Genomic DNA, 21,717 nt, shown 5'->3' with positions numbered 1-21,717 from the left:
CGTCTCTTTCTCAATTAGGAAATCCATTTGCAAATCTTTTCTTGACTTAAACGTTACTCTTTCATGATTAGCAATTCCATGCTCAGAGTATTTGTGTATCTGGAGAATCTTGGAATCTTGCTTCTGTTGTTTAATCTCTTGTGAGTTCTGATGGATTCTTCAGATAGTGCCAAGAGCTTCTGAAGTTAGACAAACCTTTGTTCAGAGTCAGAACTTCTAGAGCTTACTACTTGTCCAGATGCTTCTGATACTTTAATGTTTTGCTCAGAGTTAGGACTTCTTGACATTGTTTCCACTTCAGATGCTTCTGATCATTTGATATTTTGTATCTGATCTTGTTTTGTATCTGATGACATCATCAGATTTCTTCCTTCTTTCTTTAGAATCCTGCACACTTAGAAACTTTTCGTTAGGGTGCCATTTTTGGTTTCATCCTTTGTTATCATCAAAATCAAGGAATCTGTTGTAGAACAATTTTTGTTCTTACAATCTCCCCCTTTTTGATGATGACAAAACAACCTTAATTAGCAGATGAAACATATAAAATATCAGATCAGATAGACAGAAGCTCCCCCTGAGATAATGCTAGGGAGTTCAGAAGTTCTTACCAGAGTTTCTTAAGTACAGAGGTTTCTGAAACTTTCTGCAATTTCTTAAGTCCAGGTTAGATAATTTTATTTATATGAAAAATATGTTGCAGAATGCTTAAGGTATTAGACAATGTTTTCATCAGAGCTATTAATAATTTCTCCCCCTTTTTGTCAGAATCAAAAAGACATAGTAGAAAATAAGTAAAGAGAAAAACTTGAATTCATAGATAGAAGCACAAAGGCAACAAGAAAACATCAGATCCAGATAAAGAGCAAAAACAAAGACAACAGGCAAGCAAAAATAAATAAATCCTAAGTGCCTAAGGGTTCGGAGGCGGAGGCATTCTCTGAAGTAACATAGCAAGCATGTTCTGGATGTTGTCGTTGACAGAATCTTGCTTGTCCATTATGGCCCGGAGTTCATTCTGATCTTGCTTGAGTTCTTTCAGAGTCTGAAGAACCATAGGGATCACAGAAGAGGACTCCCCCAGAGTCAGAGCCTGCTGTGCTTCAGCTTCTGCAGCAGCTTGTGCTTCTGCATCCGCCAGAGCCTTGGCTTCAGCTTCCTTTTCCCTTAGGATTTCAGCTTCCTTAGCAAGTCTTTCTTCTTCTAGCCTTCTTGCTTCTTCTGCTTCTCTTGCAATTCTCTCTTCCTCCAGCCTTTTGGCTTCAGCCTCTCTGGCAAGTCTCTCCTGAAGTCTTGCCTCAGCATTTCTGATGTAGCCATTTCTGACTTGTTCAGATATGCTCTTCAGTCTAAAGGCCTCAGATGTCATCCAGCCAATGACTCTGTTCCAGTGTGTCCTTACAGATTTAGGATCATCACTGATTTCAGAGTTAGTGACCAGAGAATCGACCTTTTGAACCGAAGCCTCTGCAATCATCAAGATGGCTTCCTTTAGGGTAGGTGTAGAAAGTTCAGGTTCAGGTTCTGGTTCAGAGGTATGAGGTGGAGGGCTGAGATTTAAGGTTTGAGGTTCAGATTCTGACTCAGGTTGGGGTTCAGATTCTGCTTCTGGTGAAGGTTCAGATGTTTGGGGTGAAGCATAAAGAGGGTTTAAATCTAAAGGTTCAGATTCTGGTTCTGGTTCAGCGGAGATGTTTGGTGGGTTGATATCAGAAGTGGGATGGTCAGAGGGTTGGTTTTCAGAAGGTATGGTGGTTGTTTGTTGTGGTGGAGGTGAAGTTGCTTCAGATTGTGGTTGTGTTTGTTGTGAAGCAAGTCTATGAGCATAAATTGTGGCTATGGTTGGGGAATCAGGATCAGAAAATTCTGGGTCAGATGAGAGGGAAACATATGGGGGTGATTCTGGTGCTGAGGATGATGAAGATGAAGTGCTTTGGTGGGTTTGTTTAGGTTCAGAGGGAGGTATGAATGTACGGGCTATGTTTAGAACTGGTGTAGGTTAGGAGGTTCTGGTGATTGAGGGTGGGATTTCAGAGGTAGTAGAAATAGGTTGTGAAGAGAGAGGGTTAGAAGAAGCCATCAGAGGATTAGAGGTAACAGGAGGAACAGACTTACCAGAAGACATATTCAGAGGCGCTGAAGATTTGCTTCCAGAAGTTTCTCCGAGTCTGGCCTTCTTTGCCTGAGACGCTATCTTCTTTTCAGAAAGACCTCTCTTGTATCTGACGAAGTCTTCTTCAGAGTCCAGACAGTCGTCGAGGCTGAAATCAGAGACGTCAACACCTTCTTCCAGCAGACGATGAAGATAGATAGCAACAGCGTCTCTGGGTTCATTCTTGAAGAATCTGGCAAGGCCATGAGGCATCTTCCTCTGATCTTTCAAACTATCCCAGGATGTATCCAGAGTTGGCCTGACTTGAATTTTCTTGATAATCCCCATACTCTTGAGGTTTCTGGCATTCAGAGGCTTCCCCACATCTATTGCCAGATCATCCATCAGCTTGGTCTTTTCCAGCTCGTCTACCAGTCCATGCTCAATGAAGACGTCAGATAGCAATCTTCCCAGAGGAATGTAGGATCTGGGCTTCATATTGTTTCTGGTTTCTCTGACCGAATCTCTCAGATATCTGAAGAGGAGAGCAGGGAGACAGATCTTTATACCCTTCTGAATGCAGTACAGAATGCATTTCTGGTCTGCATTGATGTAATCAGAAGAGTTAGAGGCTGGACGATGGTGAATTGTTCCCAGAATAATCTTCAGCCACACTTTGAGGTTCTGGTGCAGCTCCTTGTTCTTAGAGGGGTTTCCTTCAACGTTGGGTTTGAAGATTGTTGGGTTTATCACATCTGTAATGCGCTTTGACCTATGAGGGATGTTGTAAATCTTTTTTCCTCCACGTCGCTCCATGTTCAACAAGGAGGCAATAGACCCTTCAGTAATAACAATCTTCACCCCCAGAACATATGAGACGATGAAGTTGTCATCTGCATCAGCATGTCTCCAGAACTCCTTGACAAGAAGTGGGTAAATAGGACCATAAAGTCTTTGGAAATAGTTTTCCCACCCTTGTTGACGAAGTTCACCAGTTAGATCAACGCCATTTCTTCTTAGGTTGTCGAAATCAACAAGCGATTCGCACAACACATCCAAACCTTCAAAAGGAGTTGAAAGGTTGATATGGCGTTCACGGTCAAGAACGTGGGGTTCTTTGTAAACAGGAGTGACGGTGACGCCTGTAACCGTTGGAGTTTGAGTGTTTGAGGTTTGAGCAGTAGAAGTTGATTCCGTTTCTTGAGAGAAGTTAAAGACTTGTTGTTGTTGAGCGTCCATGGTGAAGAAGAAGATGAAGATGAAGAACTTGCAGAGAATGCTTGAGAGAAGGGTTTAGGGTTTTAGAGTGAGTGAGAGTGATAAGTGTGTGAAATGTGAGAAAAGTGTTTATATACTCTAAGTAAAAACATGCAAAACGACACACATTCCAGCGTTAGCACAAAAATCAAAATAGCACGTTTGGGGGGAAAAATGATTACAGCTAATAAATGAATGTCTAATCCCAACAGTACGCACACTGCTCTAGGAGATTTCAAACGTTCTGACCTTTGATTTCTTTTGACAGCTGTCTAGAAGTTCTAGGGTTAGACGTTTAGTGCTCCACGTGTTGATGTATCTGATCTTTAGGAATACCAAAGGATTGGTTTCTGAAGATTTCTAACTCAGATATCTTCTTAACTTGGTAGAAGTATCAGAGTCAGAGGCAGAAGTACATTTGTTTACATCAGAGTCACATTTTACATTTTCAGAGCCATATTTCGCTCAGGGCAATTTTTAATGTTCAGATGTTCTAGGATAAAAAGAAATCTATCTTCAGCTAGAGGCTTAGTAAAGATATCTGCCCATTGATGTTCTGTATCAATGAACTTCAATGTTACTATCCCTTTCTGAACATAGTCTCTGATAAAATGATGTTTTATTTCTATGTGTTTGGCTCTGGAATGTAGAATGGGATTCTTACTTAAACAAATAGCAGCAGTATTATCACAAAAGATAGGAATGTTACTCTCAAAGATTTGTAGATCTTCTAGCTGATGCTTCATCCAGAGCATTTGAGTTGTGCACAGTGATGCTGAGATGTATTCTGCTTCTGCAGTTGATAGAGCAATAGTTGACTGTCTTTTGCTAGCCCAGGAGATTAGATTGTTTCCCAGAAGCTGGCAATTCCCAGATGTGCTTTTTCGTTCTATTCTATCTCCTGCATAATCTGCATCACAATAACCCGAGAGTCTATACTCTGATGTTTTCTCATACATCAGGCCCAGGTTAGGAGTTCCTTTCAGATACTTAAGAATTCTTTTAACTGCTGTTAAATGAGATTCTCTAGGATCTGATTGGAATCTGGCATAAAGGCAGAAGCTAAAGAGAATATCAGGACGAGTAGCAGTCAGATAGAGGAGAGAGCCTATCATACCTCGATAGAGCTTCTGACAAACCTTGTTGCTTACCTCTTCCTTCTCCAGAATGCAAGTTGGGTGCATGGGAGTTTTTGCAGAGTTGCATTCAGTCATGTCAAACTTCTTCAGAACGTCTTTAATGTACTTGCTTTGATGAACGTACGTGACTTCTGGAGTTTGATTAATTTGAATTCCCAGAAAGAATTTTAATTCTTGCATTAAACTCATCTCAAATTCTGCCTGCATTAACTTAGAAAATTCTTGGCAAACAGAGATATTAGCAGAACCAAAAATAATATCATCAACATAAATTTGGCATATCATGAGATCATTATTAAGGTTTTTACAGAAGAGTGTAGAATCAACTTTCCCTCTGATAAAATTTTGTTCCAGAAGAAAATTGCTTAATCGTTCATACCAAGCTCTGGGAGCTTGTTTAAGTCCATATAAAGATTTCTTAAGTTTAAAAACATGTTCTGGAAAATTTGAGTTTTCAAAACCTGGAGGTTGGTTGACATACACTTCTTCTGATATATAACCATTAAGAAATGCACTCTTGACATCCATTTGATATAATTTAATAGAATGATTAATAGCAAAAGATACAAGAAGACGAATAGATTCTAACCTCGCGACTGGAGCAAAGGTTTCATTATAGTCAATACCTTCTTGTTGACTATAACCTTGAGCTACCAGTCGAGCTTTGTTTCTGACAACTTCTCCTTTCTCGTTCAGCTTGTTTCTAAAAACCCACCTGGTTCCAATGACGTGAGTGCCTCTGGGTTTAGGAACGAGATCCCAGACATCATTCTTTGAGAATTGATCCAATTCTTCTTGCATAGCTGCCACCCAGTCGTTATCCTGAAGTGCTTCATCACAAGACGTAGGCTCAATCAGAGACACTAGTCCCAGAGGAATATCTTCAGAGGTTCTGAAGGTAGATCTGGTTCTGACAGGTTCGTCCTTGTTTCCCAGAATCAAATCTTCAGATACATTGATACGACTTTTGACTTTCTTTGGGATTTCTGGAGATTTAATTTCTTCAGAGCTTTGAGTGACAGTTGCTTCTGGAGTTTTATCAGATTCTACAAGAGTGATTTCCAAATCTGCAAACTTTTCAACTAGCTTTGACTTTTCAGGGTTAAGCTTATCATCAAATCTGACATGAATTTATTCTTCCACAATTTTGATTTCTGTGTTGTATACTCTATAGCCTTTAGAGCGTTCTGAGTATCCTAACATAATACCTTTCTGTGCTTTGGAATCAAACTTGTTCAGATGTTCTTTAGTATTTAATATAAAACAAGAACATCCAAAAGGATGAAAATATGAAATATTTGGTTTTCTTCCTTTACACAGTTCATAGGGAGTCTTTTCCAGAATAGGTCTTATAGAGATTCTATTCTGAATATAACACGCTGTATTTACAGCTTCTGCCCAAAAGTGCTTTGCTACATTTGTTTCATTGATCATGGTTCTGGCCATCTCTTGGAGTGTCCTATTCTTCCTCTCTACAACTCCATTTTGTTGTGGAGTTCTAGGGCAGGAGAAATCATGGGATATTCCATTAGAATCAAATAATTCCTCAAAATCTTTATTTTCAAATTCTCCACCATGATCACTTCTGACTCTAACAATTTTAGAGTCAAATTCTTTTTGCACTTTGGAACAGAAACTGGTGAATACAGAGTGAGACTCACTCTTGTGCTTTAGGAATTTTACCCATGTCCAGCGACTGTAATCATCAACAATGACTAGTCCATACTTCTTTCCATTAACTGATGCTGTTTTCACAGGACCAAATAAGTCAATGTGAAGAAGTTCCAGAGGCTTAGAGGTAGAAACAACATTTTTCTTTTTAAAAGATGTTTTTGAAAATTTTCCTTTCTGACAAGCTTCACACAGAGCATCTGAAGAAAACTTCAGTTTAGGTAGGCCTCTGACTAACTCGAGTTTAGTTAGCTGAGAAAGTTTCCTCATGCTAATGTGGCCCAAGCGTCTATGCCATACCCATTGCTCTTCGTGAACTGACATTAGACATTTAACATTTTGATCTTTTAAATCAGAAAGATTTATTTTGTAAATGTTGTTTTTCCTCTTGCATGTGAAAAGGACAGAGCCATCGTTCTGATTAATGGCTTTACATGTTTTTTGATTGAAGATTACATCATAACCGTTATCACTTAATTGACTTATGGATAACAAGTTATGCATTAATCCTTCTACATAAAGAACATCAGATATAGAGGGAAGAGTACCATTACCAATAGTTCTGGAGCCTCTGATCCTTCCTTTCTGATCTCCTCCGAAACCTACGAATCCAGCATCTTTAAGTTCCAGGCTTTGGAACATAGACTTTCTTCCCGTCATGTGTCGCGAGCATCCAGAGTCCAGGTACCATGACTGGTGTCTGAACTTTGCTGCATAGGATATCTGCAACATAGATAATCTTATCTTTCGGTACCCAGAATCTCTTGGGTCCTTTTAGATTAGTTTTCCCAGAGTTTCTTATAACTTTGGGTCTTCTAGCATTTTTAAATTTGTGTTCTTGTGTATGTGTGTAATGATATGAAAAAGGAGATTTAATTTGGTCACTGGTAGAAGTTTTATCTTCCTTAGGATCATAACCAATTCCCCTTTTATTGTTCTGACTTACTCCATAAATCATGGATGCCATAATACTCCTATCTATCCCATTCTTCAGAAATTCTTGAAAGGCTTCTTCATATTTATAAATAATTTTATTTGAAGTTTGTGGTGCTTGAGACAACGCTTCTTCTAATTCTAAGTTATTTCTCTTAGCTCCATCTCTTTCTAATGTTAAAGATCTAATCGTATCTTCTTGTGCTAAAATTGTCATCTCAAGTTCACTACACTCTTCAAATTTTGCTTTAAGACAGCCTTTAATGTTTTTAAACTTTTGTTTTAATTTCTGATAAGAGGTAAGAGTTTCTGACAAACATGATTCTAAGTCAGATCGAGAAAGTTCAGAAAATACCTCTTCAGATTCTTCATCTGAGCTGCTGGATGTGATAGCCATAAGTGCTACGTTGGCCTGTTCATCAGAGTCAGATTCTGATGATCCAGATTCACTATCATCCCGGGTGGCCATTAATCCTTTCTTTGTTCTGAAGGTATTTTTCTTGAAGCTTTCTTTTCTAGAGTTGTCTTTCTTCAGCTTGGGGCATTCATTTCTGTAATGACCTGTTTCTTTACATTCATAACAGGTAATATCTTTGTTAGCTTTACCTTTTGAAGTTGACTCTGATCGATCCCCTCTGGGTCTTGATCTTCTGAAGTTGTTGTTGTTCCTCTTTTTCCAGAGTTGCTTGACTCTTCTGGTTAGTAGGGACAACTCTTCTTCATCATCAGAGTCTTCTGGTTCAGAATCGTCAGTATCTTCAGCTTCTGCCTGGAGAGCTTTGGTTCTGTCAGGTTTCCGTCTTTCAGATCTGGACTTTAGCGCTACTGACTTATTCTTTTTCTGAGGCTCATCCTCTTCTAGTTCTATCTCATGGCTTCTGAGAGAACTAACAAGTTCTTCAAGGCTGATATTGTTCAGATCCTTTGACAGCTTCAGAGCAGTAACCATAGGTCTCCATTTCTTTGGCAGACTTCTGACTATCTTCTTAACATGATCTGCAGTTGTGTATCCTTTGTCTAGCACTTTAAGACCTGCAATAAGAGTTTGAAATCTGGAAAACATAGCTTCTATAGCTTCGTCATCTTCCATTTTGAAAGCTTCATATTTCTGGATAAGCGCCAGAGCCTTCGTCTCCTTGACTTGGGAGTTTCCTTCATGGGTCATCTTCAGAGAGTCAAGTATATCTTTGGCTGTCTCTCTGTTGGTGATCTTTTCATATTCGTTGTATGATATAGCATTTAGAAGTATTGTTCTGGCCTTGTGGTGATTTTTGAAGACACGTTTCTAATCTTCTGACATCTTACTTCTGGGAACTTCAGCTCCATTTAAGACTGGAGGTGTGTATCCATCTGTGACAATGTCCCAGAGGTCAGTATCATAACCCAGAAAGAAACTTTCGATTCTATCTTTCCAGTAGTCAAATTTCTCTCCATCAAAAACAGGAGGCTTGGCATTGTAAGAATCTCTTTCATTTGAGTGGGCCATTGTCTTTCTCGTACTGGATCTCTCTACACGGTTAAGTGTTTGATTAGAAAATCAATAACAGAGCCGGAGCTCTGATACCAATTGAAGGTGAGAAAAAACAAGAAAGGGGGGTTTGAATTGTTTTGAAAAATAAGCGCTTTTCAAAAAAGAAAACCACACAATGATTTTATATTGGTTCGCTTATAACACAAAGCTACTCCAGTCCACCCGACCAAGGTGATTTCGCCTTCAACAAGGACTTAATCCACTAATCTTGAAAGATTACAAACAACGTCTAAGATAAAAATCTCTTAGCCCTCTCAAGTATACAGACTACACAGAGTCACTTGAGGAAATCAACAAACAATAGAAGAAAGATTTATGTAATCTAGAGTGCTTCTAAGAAAGCAAGTATTACAAAATTAAGAACAAGAGTTTTTCACGTTATAAGCAAAAGCTTCGTGAAGATCTTAGAGAGAAAGAATGTTTTCTTGTGTTGATGTTTCAGTATGATTTTTCCTTGTATGTGTAGTGTTTGAAATGTTGATTTGCAATCCTTTATATAGATCAATGAAGTAGTAGTTGAAACTGATGGATATTGAGATGAAGTTACGCCATCACATAATTAGCTTCTGCAGGATGACTTTTTCTTCTTGAAATGACTACTTACCACAAGTAGTATTTTCTTTATTGAGATTGGAGATTAACGTCTCTTTCTCAATTAGGAAATCCATTTGCAAATCTTTTCTTGACTTAAACGTTACTCTTTCATGATTAGCAATTCCATGCTCAGAGTATTTGTGTATCTGGAGAATCTTGGAATCTTGCTTCTGTTGTTTAATCTCTTGTGAGTTCTGATGGATTCTTCAGATAGTGCCAAGAGCTTCTGAAGTTAGACAAACCTTTGTTCAGAGTCAGAACTTCTAGAGCTTACTACTTGTCCAGATGCTTCTGATACTTTAATGTTTTGCTCAGAGTTAGGACTTCTTGACATTGTTTCCACTTCAGATGCTTCTGATCATTTGATATTTTGTATCTGATCTTGTTTTGTATCTGATGACATCATCAGATTTCTTCCTTCTTTCTTTAGAATCCTGCACACTTAGAAACTTTTCGTTAGGGTGCCATTTTTGGTTTCATCCTTTGTTATCATCAAAATCAAGGAATCTGTTGTAGAACAATTTTTGTTCTTACAATACTGTTTCTATTTCGTTCATTCAAACACTTAATGGTTATTTTCATTTGAGCGATAAATGGTCATTTGCTTCTTGATCCGACATTAGTATGGTGAAGCAATGACGTGTTAATCAATCATACTGAATTAACAATCGAGGTGTGTTTGACGGTCTGAAATTGGTGCATTAGGGTTCATGACGGCACAAGGGTTGTGCTGTCAAAGAGTTATGTGATTAGGGTTGTGATTGTGCAAGAGTTGTGCTTTATAGTATCAAGTGTTGATGCGAAAAACGACATTAATTTCAAATGAATTATTCATTAAAATTTTGCGTCGGGGCGCTGCCCCCTTGACCCCCGTCCGCTGAACGGTCAGCGGAACCCCCATCCGCTGAACGGGCAGCGGAACCCCCGGCTAACTCGGCATAGTGTGATCGGTCGTCGAAATTTAATTTGGTTTTAATTAATTAACAAAATTTAAATTAATAATAATAATGTTTTATTATTATTGTGTTGTGGTGATCGGTTATGACCTTAGTTTTCCTTTATTTTGTTTTAGGATTTTAAAATACGACCTGTGTGCCGTACCTCTCTTTTAATCTCTTAATGTAACTTATTTTCTGATCTCACTCCCTCGTATGTAAAACGAGTTTCTTTTATGTAATATAATGTTATGAAGAAAGAGAAGAATACAATATCAAAGGAGGACAACCTTGAAGATCTTGCTTGGAGAAGCTTAGATCGTTATTAGGTTAACTTAGGTTCTCTCATTGGCTTGGGAGAACAATTGCGCTAGGGCCCATAACTGATTCATTATGTATGTTGATGCATGTGAATGTATGTTGATGCATGTGAATGTATGTTGATGCATGTGAGAGACAATTTATATGATAAATAATCCGGTGAAATCGGAATTATTGTAAATTCCCTCAAATTAAATACTAAGTTTATGCTTTCCAAGTTTTAGCACTCATCAAGACTAGTATCGAATAATGTAGGTTTCGCCTACGCGAGGTACATATTCTATATTAGTAAGGTGCGATGGGATAATTGTAATATCCAATTGCTAAAACAATGTGTCAAACTTAATTAAACAAATTATAATAAGATTATATATGTTTAGAAGCAATAATTGGAAATGATCCATATGATGGATTATAATAAGGAGTTATTCACCCAACTAAAATATTCGAGAGTTGTATTAGATACAATTGGAAGGAGTCCTACCTAAATAACCTAGTTTTGTGTAATCCGCCTACGCGGACTTAAAACAAAGTGAAAAATGTGGATCTCGACCCACTAGAAAATCTTCCAACGGGATTTTTCGAATCAAATGGTGAAGGTCATTTGTTTTGAGTAAAATAGTGGGAGCATATTTAATTAAAAGCCTAATTAAATATGTTATTGATACTTATATTTTCATTATTTTCATGTAGATTACCATGACAACAAACACCTATAACAACATTTTACGGTCAATCCTTGATAAGGAAAAATTGTCTGGGACAAATTTTTTGGATTGACACCGAAATCTAAGGATTATCCTCAAACATGATAGAAAGTTATATGTCTTGGAGAAACCTGTTTCTGAAGAGGAACCTCCTAGTTCTGAACCTAAGGCAGAAAGAGATGCTTATAAGAAGCATGTAGATGATGCCAATGAAACTTCTTGCCTCATGCTAGCTACTATGAACTCAGAGTTGCAAAAGCAACATGAAAACATGGCAGCGTTCAATATGATCGAACACCTGAAAATGCTCTATCAAGAGCAAGCAAGGCATGAAAGGTTTGAAGTTTCAAAATCCCTTTTTCAAGGCAAGTTAGTTGAGGGAGCCCCTGTAGGTCCTCATGTACTCAAGATGATTGGGTATGTAGAGAACCTTGAGAGGTTGGGTTTTCCCCTCGGAAAGGAACTTGCGTCTGATTTGATCTTGCAATCATTTCCAGATAGATTCAGTCAATTTGTCCTTAATTTCAATATGAATGATATGGACAACTCTCTTCCTGAACTGCTAGCCATGTTAAGAACTGCTGAGCAAAATCTGAAGTCAAAAGGGAAGTCCATTATGATGATCGGAAATGGAAAGAGATAGAACAAAAGACCCACCAAGCAGGGTGCTAAAGGGAAAGGAAAGGAAGTTGCCAAACCCAAACCTATTGCTACTGCTTTGAAGCCTAGTGGAGGCATAACAAAGGAAGGCACCTGCTTCCATTGCGGTAAGATCGAACACTGGAAGAGAAACTGCCCAAAGTACTTGGAAGATAAGAAGAATGAAGTAGAGACTTCAACTTCAGGTATTTTTGTTATTGAAATTAATTTATCTACTTCTGCATCATGGGTCTTAGATACTGGATGCGGTTCTAACATTTGTACCAATGTGTCATACCCCAATTTTGTTCGGTCCTTGGTAACATCAAGTCTTTAATGATACTTTCATCTGTTAAGATCCTTAAGAAAATATCTGTTGCATTTGTTTTACTAAAGCATGAGATGGTATATGCATTTTTGGATAACAAAGCCCATTGTGGTTTACCCGTAGGATCTCTTTGTTTCAAAGGCCCATTTGCATAAACATGTCCATAATTTAAAATGTGGTTTGAATCTTTTTACACTACTAATTCAAAATCCATTTGATTATTGGTAAGGTATTAAGAGTCATGGATGTTTTTATGATCACTCATCATTAAACCTATTTGCACGTCCCAAATACATATGCCAAATCTCTAAATCATTCATAAAAATCCTTAAGTTAAGTGAGTATGTTGGTTTAAGATTAAGATATTACGTGCATGGATATTTAATTAGTTTCTATGATCAAAGTTTGAAAGTGCAACATTTTGTGACATGTTTTTATCTTAGGCCTTTTTGGCACATTTTATTTTCGATAATAGTAATGTGTTTTTTCGATAATATTAATGTGTTAAAATCAATCAAATTAAAAGTCCATTAAATTGCATTGTTGAACCCAATTCATTCTTGGCTTGAATTATAGTTTAAATTTTCTTTTGGTTAATACAATTGATTTGTTAAGGCAAAGTTTAAATTTTTTTTTAAAAAAGGAGAGAGACTAATTACACAAAAAATGCTTCCAAATAAATTCTGAATAATCTAAAAGGCCAATGCATAATAACAAAGGGGTTACACGTATAACCCAACTTTTCAAAAGCTGAAGTATTCTAATCAATTTCAAATTTCTAATATTAAATCCCAATATTATTACAGAGTTTGGAGTACATTTAAAATAAGTTGAAAATTGGAATAAGCTGTTTAATTTCAAATTTCTAATATTAAATACCAATATTATTACAGAGTTTGGAGTACATTTAAAATAAGTTGAAACTTGGAATACGCTGTAAAAACACCCGTCTAAAGTAGCAAATCTTCAAGGACTTCTTCAAAGCCAATGGTTGAAATTCACGCCCCAATTTTAGCCTCCAAAGTTGGCGCCGCCCTCCCTTCACTCAATGTCCACTCACCTTTTGCAAACCTGCAAAACCAATTCACAATTTAAAAAAAAAACAGCTTATCCAAATAAGCACTTTAAAAACTAGAAAATAAAGGATGGAACAAACAGATTAACTCTTTACACAACAAACCATGAAGAACGTTCAAAGATCACATTCCAATATCCAAACCAACAACCTTAAATCCATAAGATTAGTCATCCCACAAAATCTGGAGAAAGGATAGCTTGGCAAGTTATCTTATAACCAACAATGAGCATATATAAACAAGAAAAAATTAATTAACAGGACATGTTTTGAAAAACTCAGAGAAATTGCTAAAAAGATTTTTCTCTGTTAAAACCACAAACAAAAGAACAAGGCATAGGTTTTCGACAGATTAAACAGGATAACCAAATATTTCTCAACTCAATCAAAGATTTTTTCTCTGTTAAATCTAAACCAAACAGAAGAAACTTTTTTTTCCAGAGAACAATCAAACAATCATCCATAAAAATCTCTAAACCCTAAGACTCAAGCCAAGCAACAACAACACTCGAAGTAAAAATAAAATAAAGCGAAAAATAGAAGAAGATGGAGAACTTATCTTAAACCGCGGGGAGCTTCGCCGAAGTTGGATTTCAAACAAGTAATTTTTCTCTCCTTTGTTAAAGCCTCTGCATCATCATCATTTACGCCTCTTCATACTGGATCAATTCCTTATTTTAATTTCTTCAAAACTTTGATGTAAAACTTCAAATCTTGAATCTAGGGTTAGGCTTTGGGTGTTTAAGTTTTTGGTCTAGGTTAAGAGCGAATCAAGCTACGTTTGGCCATGTGAGAAGGAGAGTTTAGGGTTAGTTTTGGTGTTTCGAGGGAGGGTCTCGATCCGGCCATTTGAGGAAGAAATCGAAAAAAGCGAGTTCAGATTTGAACTTAGAGGCAAAAATAAAGGTGAGGTTTGTTTGTTTTTTTTAGGGTTGAGGGCGGTGGCCACCGGAGAAGACGGCGGCGGCCGCCGCTTCTCCGATGAAGGTTAAACGGAGATGATGATGATAATTGCAGAGCATTTTTTCTTTTTCATTTAGGTGAAGTAGAGAGAGAGAGAGAGAGAGAGAGAGAGAGAGAGAGAGAGAGAGAGAGAGAGAGAGAGAGAGAGAGAGAGAGAATAGAGAGAGTGGAAGGAGGGGAATGACCTCTCTTCCTCCGTTTCTTTGTTTTTATTATACTATTATTATTATTATTTTTGGGCGCCATGTGGCCCTCTCCCAGTGGCGCCATGTGTTTGACCGGTCATTGGATCCTGTGTGGATCCCCCCACCATATGGTGGTACACCCCTTACATGCAGTCCTTTTGATCGTTGACCCAGTTAAAGTATGTTGAACGCATGGCCATGATTTTCTCATATCCAGTCAACCTTTGACCAAGCCATTAGGGTTTTTGGTGATTTCGTTTGGGCCAATGCTGTTTGGGTCCAAAGACATGTTTTCTATTTAAACCCCCATTCTATTTCCAGCAGCATTTTGGTTTGGGTTTCTCTCCAACTTGGGCCATTTGTTTGTATTTTTAGTTTATTTTATTTATTCTGTTTTATTTTTACACATATAAAAATACAACAGATTTTTGTGGTTATTAAATAAAAATGAAACAATACTTTAGTTTACTTACTTCATTTCAAAATTATAATTATATTATTATTATTAATAATTTTTAATCTTTAATAGTAAATATGTAATCATATTATTATTATTATCATAATTTTAAATAAATATATGATTATATTATTATTATTAATATTTAATAAATATGCAATTACTTGGTTATATTCATTATTTTTTATATATATTACTTATTATTTAATTAAAATAAAATAATCCGTTAAACATTCAATTAATAAATTTTTTATGTCATCACTAATGTCCTTTCATAACTTAGATGTTTGTTTATCTTGTGGAGTGTATGTGCATGATTATTTTGTAGTTATTTATTTACACCGAGTCTCGAGTGCATATAGATGACAGTTTACAGCTGTGACAAATTACGTCGTTTTCACTGATTTAAAAATCATTCAAGCCAATTTCAAAATGAATCACATACTTCTCGATTCAAAGTCGAGCCCATTTTCAAGCACCTTTGTAAGTCGATTGCTTTTAAAGCATAGCCATCAACCTCACATAGCTTACTCTTGGGATTTCTTACAATGAGCCCTAGTCGATTATTAATTAATCGATTAGATGATCGATTCATTGATTATAACCCAATTTATCCACCAACATAAATCTTAAAACCTCGATCCAACGTCGAGTATTGTTATTCAAATTAATTAAAATACCTCATCACGGTTAAACATCATTTCATTTGGAAATGAAAAGGGGGATGGTTTTGAGTTTTCAGCTCCTCTCCTCAATTATTTGAATACGAGTTCTCTTACTCGGTTAGTCAAATAGTCGTCATTTCTATCCACCTAAGCACAATCAAATCAAATTCATACTCATATTAATGAAACGAAAAGGGAGATGACTTTGAGTTTTCAATCTTTTCTCCTCGATTATTTGAATACAATGTTCTCTTACTTGGTTAGTCAAATAATTGTGGTTCCTCTACAAACTTCCAAACTCCGATTAAATCAAAACACTTTCATAACAATGAAATGAAAAAGGAGATGACCTTGAGTCTTCAATTTCTCTCCTCAATTGTTTGAATACGAGTTCTCTTACTCGGTCAGTCGAACAATTGTCATTCATCCACCAATTTATACCATAAGTCAAATCATTCTCAATCAAAACTATACGAAAAGGGAGATGGTCTTGAGTTTTCAATTCCTCTTCTCAAATGCTCGGGTATGAGTAGTCTTACTCAACCATTCAAGTACTTGTCTTTTATTCTAAAATACATAAACCGTATACAACCTTATTTTAATAAATACTCAGGATGAAAAAGAAAGTGGCCTAGAGTCTTCTATTCCCTTTCCTGACTGTTAGGATACGAGTTGTCTTACTCGACTATCCGAGTAATCGTCATCCAACCAAAAAAAACATCTCAACCAATCAAAAACACCCAACATATTAATCCAACTTATCACCCTCGTGTAACCAAAACTATTTTCAGAAAGAACACCATTTAATCCTTTCTAATGCGCACAACAAACTAGTGCTTAAGCCTCCTCCGAGAGTAGACAAGTCAACGTTTAGCCTTTAGAATGCGATCTAAACAGTTGTTCATTAAAAGACACAAACTTGTTGGTGTAAGCTCTAGAGGCCAATACTTTTGGTACTTGTATCGAATTATTTATTAATTATAAAATGCTTTTTCTTTATTACGTTTGTTTAATAAAGTCCCTAGAATAGCTAGTCCGTTTAATGTATCAAGTGTGACTTGGTCATGAGATCACATTAAACATAAGGACACTATTCTTAAAGTATCCGTAGTCGAGCTTTATTGTGAAGTGGGATAACATTAAAGCATTAAGACTATTATGTATATAGACTGATGATCACATCTCATGGATCATGGATAAGGAGTTATCAAGTCTTAAACATAGGTATGAATATTAAGAGTAATATTTATACCTGATTGACTCGCTATGAGAATACTATATAGAAAGTTATGCAAAGTGTCATAAGTTATTCTCATGGTGATAATGGTGTATACCACTCTTCGACCTGAAACCACTATGGATCCTGGATGTAGAGTCGAGTGCTTTATTGCTGATCAAACATTGTCCGTAACTGGATAACCATAAAGACAATTGATGGGTACTCCATGAAGCATGTTGAGGGACATGAGTGACCTAGATGGAATTTGCTCATCCTGCATAACAGGATAAATGTCTATGGGCCCAATATTGAACTGGACAAGGATGACATGGTCTATGCCTTGTGTTCAATATAGACATAAGGGCAAAAGGGTAATTATACGCATAAGTATTATCACATAAGGATTTGTCAGATCACATGACATTTTTGTGTCTTGGGTAGCAGTGATGTGTTGCTAGATACTGCTCACTGTTTATTATGTTAAATGTGTGATTTAATATAATTGTCAACGCCGCGAAAACCTACAGGGTCACACACAAAGGACAGATTGATGAGAGATAGAGTAACTAAGGAATACCGTAAGGTACGGTGCCCTTAAGTGAATTATGGAACATCGTAAGGTACAGTGTATTTAAGTAGAATACGAAATATGGTAAGATACCATGGGCTTAAGTGATTTTGAGCATATTATAAGATATGGGCCAAAATACACTTAAGTGGGATTTTAGCTTGAAACCCACACAAGTGGTTCTATAAATAGAATCCTTGTGCAGAAGCATTCATTGCGGTTGCATTATTTTCGTTTCTCTCTCTCTCTCTCTCTCTCTCTCTCTCTCTCTCTCTCTCTCTCTCTCTCTCTCTCTCTCTCTCACACACACACACACACACACACACTCACTCAAATCCTTCATTCGTACCAGCTAGCACTGAGATTGAAAGAATCCGTTCATGTGGACTGAGTAGAGACGTTGTCATCGTTCAACTTTCGTGATCGCTCTGTGGATCTGCATCAAAGGTTTTAATCGTCACAAGAGATCTGCACCAAAGGTTTCAATCGTCACAAGAGGTAAATATTCTATCACTGATCATGACCATTCGTAAGGATCTCTAAAGGAGAAAATTTTAATTTTTGATGCGTTTTGGACTGCAATTCTCCTTCACAACTAACCGTAGTTTCCCGAACTACGAATGCTCTAATTTCCTTATTATACCATAAGGATACGTAGGAAGGAGATTGTTTTATCTTCGCGAGCACACTAATAAAAAAAACCTCCCCTTCCTCTTTTCTAAGGTTCTCATCCATTTCTTTTTTTTTCAATATTTTATAATCCAAAGATAACAAACAAACATGAATTAACACTCAAAACACAAATTAGAACTAAAAGGTTCCCGTTGAATATAGAGGATCTGAGGGTGTTAATACCTTCCTCTTGCGTAATCCACTCCCGAACCCGAATATGGTTGCGACGACCATTATTCCATTTTCCTAAAGGTTTTATCGATATTTTCCTATTCCTTCATTGGAATAAATAAAGTTCGGTGGCGACTCTGTTCGAACGTAATTTTTTCCGCGACCATCGCGAGAAATCATATTTTTCGAGATGCGACATAATGTGCAGGGGCTAAAAAGGAGTAGAGATTTGGCAAAAGGTGAAGTTGACTACGAGTTGGCAATGGAGAAAAGGTTGTTGCTTTAGCCATAGGAACTTATGTATTGACTTTACCTAGTGGTTTAATAATTCAGTTAGAGAACTTTTATTATGTACCTGCAATTAGCAGGAATATCATTTCCGTTTCTTGTTTGGACAAGTTTTATTTTTCATTTATAATAAAGAACAATTGTTGCTCCATTTATTTGAATGATATATTCTATGCTACTGCACAAATGAATAATGGACTATATGTCCTTGATTTTGAAATGCCTATTTATAACATTAATACTAAAAGGATTAAACCTAATGAGTTAAATCCAACTTACCTTTGGCATTGTCGATTAGGACACATAAATGAGAAACGCATTTCCAAACTCCATGAAGATTGACTCTTTGACTCTTTTGATTATGAATCATATGAGACATACAAATCTTGCTTAATTGGAAAGATGACAAAGTCTCCATTCACAGGAAAGGGTGAAAGAGCTAATGATCTTTTGCCCTCATACATACTGATGTATGTGGACCACTGAACATACCAGCCATAGGAGGTTTTCAGTACTTCATCACATTTACTAATGATTTCAGTAGATATGGTTATGTGTATTTAATGAAACACAAATAAGATTCCTTTGAAAGGTTCAAGGAATTCAAGAATGAAGTATAAAACCAACTAGGTAAGAATATTAAAACTCTTCGATCAGATCGAGATGGTGAGTATTTAAGCCTAGAGTTTGATGACCATCTGAAGGAGTGTGGGATCTTATCCCAACTTACTCCTCCTGGAACACCCCATTGGAACGGTGTATCTGAGAGAAGAAACCGAACCTTGTTAGACATGTTCCGATCCATGATGAGTCACGCCGATCTTCCAAACTCCTTTTGGGGACATGCACTATTGACAGCAGCTTACACACTTAACCGTGTTCCATCCAAAAAGGTTTAGAAGACACCATATGAGATATGGAGTGGTAATTGTAAGACCCCAATTTTGGCCCTAAGATCCCTCATGGCCCATATCATATCATATCATGACCTCAAGGATCATTGCATACCCTAGCTACCCTCCTAGTGGGTGGGATACCTTGTGAGTGTGTTTCTTGATCACCAAGCATGTATTGCATGTGTATATCATTGCCTTTCATATGTGTACTAACCAAAAGTACAAAAATATTGTCATTTAACCTTGTTACTTGCAGATGAAGCAATCATCAGTCAAGCAGTCAAATCAGGCCTTGAACAATAGAGGGTGGCCATTCCTGAAGAATTTGGACACCATGATCATTCATAAAGAGTTCATATAACTTGTGATATCATTTGGAATCAAGATCTCATGTGAAAGAGGCTTGAAATTCATCAGAACTTGGCCCAGTCAACCAAAAGTCAACAAAAGTCAACTGTGGTCAACTGTGCATTTAATCAGTGATTTGATGATTGGAAATGGTTGAAAATATCTCATTCATGTCTATATAAACTTCATTTGGCATTTCAAAGACCAAGGTTGAAGGAATTGAGCTCAGATAGAAAGTTTCCCAAAATGGCAAATGAACCTGTATTTTCAGCTGCCCAAAATGGAAAGTTTTTCCCCTCAAGATGATTTCATGATACAAGCTTCAAATCAAAATTTGTCCAACATGAAAATTGAAGAGCTTGTTCTCACAATTCCAAAAAGTCCAAGAACTCAAAAATCCAGTGTGTGGTTTGCAAGATATGATCAGATGAATTTCAAAAAAGACCCGTAATCGGGAGGGCATAACTCCCACATGGTTTATCCAAATTGCAAGTTCTTTATATGCACAAACTCCATTTAATGTGTACTTCAAAGTTGCATAATTGGATTTTTTGGAAAAGGCTCAATGCAAAATGCCATTTTTTGAAGTGAATCAATTTAAGGAGAGGGGCAAAATGGTCCATTTTTGGAAATATTGAGAAATTGGAAAAAAGGCCAATGCAACTAGCTTCCAATGGGGATTTACAGCTTGTTTCAAGTGTTAATTTTCTGCTGAACCTGCTTCTAAGCATTGAAGAGCTTAACTCCAAATTGACACACAAAACCAATTTTGGACTAATCTCATTTTTCTTGCTTAATACAATTATAGTTTAGATTAAGCATGGGATATATATTTAATTACTAAAAAAAAAATGGGGGGAGCTAACAACAACTAATCACACTTTCAGCAATTTTTTCACAATTCTCACAACTCTCCCAATCACAATTCTCACAACCATTTTTTCTGCAAATCACAATTCTGAGAATCACATTTTCTTCTCACCATCGTTTTCACCATAACAGAAAACTGAACAATTCTCTCGTCTCTCATTTTTGCCGCAAGCTTCACAAAACTTCTTCTCAAAAATTCCATCAAGAATCCACTGTCTCTGTGCGAATTTGTTGTTGATTCTTAATTTGCAGGTGGAAGAGAGTTTCTGTTGATCGAAATTGGAGCAAGATCGCGACCGATTCCAACTGTTGCGAAGCCGTGAACATCCATAACAGTTGACGATTCTCGACAATCCGAATACCTTCGAGCTGCAAGAATCACTTCACGAATCTCCTGAATCAACATCTTGCATCTGTTTCGCGATTTGAAGAGCGAGCGCACGGTTCCGCCGGTACTGCACTCAAGAAGGTTGGGAATCGAATCTTGTAGTTGTTTAAATTGAGTTAGGGATTTTGTAGAACGCTTATTGTAGATTACATATCAAGTTGTAGATTGAATTTTCATTGCGATTCGCGTGAGTAATCCGCGTTTGAAGTTTTGAAGCAATTCCTTTCATTCGTTCGATTTGTAATGTATATGAATCTATTGTTGAAATCGAGTGTGGATTCATGCTCCTGAGATGAAACCGCTCCGATCGGTGTGTCGTTCATGCATTTCCGTTGCCGTTTGCTCGAAACCGCTATCGCCGTTGAAGAACACACCGGCTGCGCATGCGAAGAAGACGATGAACATGGCCTTGCACTTCCGTGTCTTCCTTGCCAGATCGCATCCTAGCCGTCCGTTCCATCTAACCAAAACGGCGGCGTTTTTGGCTTTGGCTTTATTATCTCAATTATGCCACTGGCACCAATATTAATTAATAAATCCTAATTTAATTCTAAATAATTACTAAATAAATATTGAAAACCTTAGAAAATTCATATAATCCACAACTTTAATCCAAAAAATTCAAGGATTTTTTTGTTGATCATCATTTTTTCTCTATTATTTTATAAAAATCAAAAAGGAAATAGTGCTTAGTAGAAAATTCAATTGGACCTAGAGATGTTACTAATGTGTACATATTTCCATACACATTACCATTTTAATTATAGAAACCACATGCTATATCCAAATTAATTGAAAATTGAGATAT

The sequence above is a fragment of the Lathyrus oleraceus genome, chromosome 2 (genome assembly GCF_024323335.1).
Source record: "Lathyrus oleraceus cultivar Zhongwan6 chromosome 2, CAAS_Psat_ZW6_1.0, whole genome shotgun sequence".
NCBI lineage: Eukaryota > Viridiplantae > Streptophyta > Magnoliopsida > Fabales > Fabaceae > Lathyrus > Lathyrus oleraceus.
Note: the sequence above shows the minus strand (reverse complement) of the source record.